A 2713-nucleotide genomic window follows, 5' to 3' on the forward strand; every position below is an offset into this window, starting at 1 on the left:
AAACAAAGCTTTGACGCTTAGAAGCTCATTTTTTGATGTACACCTTCGGTTTAAGATTGCATTTCACAATGAGTCACTTTTTTGAGTTTGTTTGCACCTAAAGGCACAATGTGCTAGACGAGCACATTCACGGGTTCGAAGGGCTTTTCTGGACAGTTTTGCCCTTTGGCAAGTAAGGCTTTGAGTGGGAACTAGTTTAGAGAAACCAAAAGTTGGTAATTTAGTTCGAGTTAGTTTAAATTGGTCATTTATTATGGGTTATGTTTATAGAGGGATAAGTTTTACTATTTGCTTCCCCTTATTTTATATATTTGATTGTTTGTAAGAATTGAAAATATATAAATAAATATGTCTGATATGATAATTGTAAACTTTTATTCTCTATATTTTGATATCCATTTTCATATATTTTAGTTATTAGACCATTTATAAAATCTTTTGCCTGGACAGAGAAAAATGTGGATATGAAAACTCAAAAATTAATAGATAATCAGCCATTGTTCCAATTGTGGATACAAGAGTTATGGATATATATTTCATGAACACATGTGGTTAAGACATAAATTATGGACATATGAGAATTGGACACATGAGAATTGTGGACGCAGAAATAAGGTCTGCACTTTATGAAAGATTAAAAGGTTGAGCGAGACATGAGAAGAAAATGTCTACACTTTATGAAAGATTAAGCATTTACCAACGTATGCCAAAGTCAAGAAGTTGAACCACCCGTTACTTCTTCTGCTCCAAGGTTACTTCCATTGCAAGTAGGTTGTAAGAGAATACTGACCCTATTACTGAGCTTTGTCGATTTGAATAACATGGAATTGACTCTTTTTTTTTTAATTTTGAAAAACAAAAATGTGAACGATACTTATTGTGCTTTAGAAGATGAGATGAGTAAAAGATAAAAAAAGTTATTGGGTTGTTGCTTTGGTTAGAACCAAAATTAGAAACTTGGAACGTGAGGGTAAAAAATAAATTTTACTAGAGGTTTTTGTTGGAGAAAGTACATCTAGCAAATAATAATAGGTTGGTAAACTGTCCATATTATATAGTCTTTTCTTTTTAGACTTACTAGTAATGATTCTTCTTAGTTATAGTATCTCTACTTGATATAAGTTCTTCTGATGTTGTATCCTTAGGACCTATTGAGATATTAAGTTATCTGTTAATCTTCAACGCTTCATCTCTTTCCTCTTTGTACGTATAAGCTTCAAACATTTTGATCTTCCTTTGGAATTCGTGCTCACGTGGCCTTATTGGAACCATCTGATTTCATATATTCCTCCCTCTTTCTCTTGTGCTGAGCTCAAATTGTGGTGAACTGGAACTGAGCCAGCTTCTTGTGGTGCAAGTCATCTTTTGCATCATTTGAGGTGAATTTAACCATATCACACCTTTTAAAATCCGTTCTTAAAAACTAGAGCCAGTCGTCTATGTTCCTTCAAGACGCCATGCCTGGAACTGAACTAGCTAGCTTCTTGTGGTGCAAGTAACCCGTTATATGTTTTTAGTATATGAAACGGCTCCATTTCCATATATGTTTCTAATTTAATGTTCATGGTTTTCTGCAGGATGGGTTTCCAGGGCACGCCACCTAACTCTGCAGACGGCTCGCTTTCGGCGACATGGGGCCTCCTCTTTCTTGGCCTCATCGGCGCCTTCCTCCTGGGGTTGCTGATCTTCGTCTGCTTCAAGCGTCGTCGCCAGACGTCTGCGGGCGTCACCCCCGTTGGGGAAGTCGAATTTGGTAATGCAGCTCCTTAAAATAGAGAATGTCTGTTTACTTCGTTTTCTGTAAACATATAAAATAAACAAAGGAATCAGAAATTATGGTTCAAAGAGATAAGTACGAGAAATAATAATACAAGGAATATTCTCGTTTTATGCTTTCATGAATTTAAGTCTAGATCTGCATACTGAGCTTAGCCATTGCACATAAGTTGTGGAAAAAGACGATGCTTATTTCTTCAGGAGATATCTCCATCATTTGAGTCTGAAATCATGTCCAACTCTCGAATTTTAGCTCAACCTTATTGCACTACCAATAAACATCAAAGTTCTCTTTCTTTCATAAACTACCTGAAGAACATACCAGATTGAAAGAAAGCATATATCGTGAAGCGAGTAAAAGGCTTCCAATGATCCAACTTGACTCCAACGAAGTGAAAGAATCATATATTATAAAGAACAATAACCAGAGAACCAGATATATACACTATAATGCTAATGAATTTAGCTTATATTGAAGAGCTTCTTTACAAAGTATTGATGTAGTAAATGATACTGCAAAACACAAAATACTAAATACAACTATATATGGTAAACAATATTGGGGACCAAATCTTTTAATGGCTCTATATCCATTGAAAAGTAATCCACTTGCATCAGTCACATCTTAATGATGAGGCTTCATCTTCTACAAGACAAAAAAAGACAGTTGCAAAAAAAGACAATTGTAAAAAAGATTAATACTATTTTCCGAAAATGTTCAAAGAATGTAATTTATTTCCAAAAACTAGATTTACATTTTCAAGTTACTAGAAATATTAAATTAGATAACTATTTATTTCTGCGCAGAGTTGACATAACATAATTGTAATGCTGCATTTTGTTCTGTATTTTTGTTTCTTAATCTTTTCCAAAGTTTTTGCTTCTTATCTAAAGCCAATAATTTTATAGTTCTATCCATCTGTAAATTATATTGCTT

At 34.0% G+C, this 2713-nt stretch overlaps 1 long non-coding RNA gene across 1 annotated transcript; it reads right to left on the reverse strand.

The window, feature by feature from the left end:
- Window positions 1-965: 965 nt before the first annotated feature.
- LOC106345245 lies at window positions 966-2289 on the reverse strand. Its single transcript, XR_001270266.3, has 3 exons — window positions 2099-2289; window positions 1924-1999; window positions 966-1798 (listed from the first exon to the last, which is right to left on the reverse strand). It is a non-coding gene; the product is annotated as an uncharacterized LOC106345245 (long non-coding RNA).
- Window positions 2290-2713: the final 424 nt, after the last annotated feature.

The sequence above is a fragment of the Brassica napus genome, chromosome C8 (genome assembly GCF_020379485.1).
Source record: "Brassica napus cultivar Da-Ae chromosome C8, Da-Ae, whole genome shotgun sequence".
NCBI lineage: Eukaryota > Viridiplantae > Streptophyta > Magnoliopsida > Brassicales > Brassicaceae > Brassica > Brassica napus.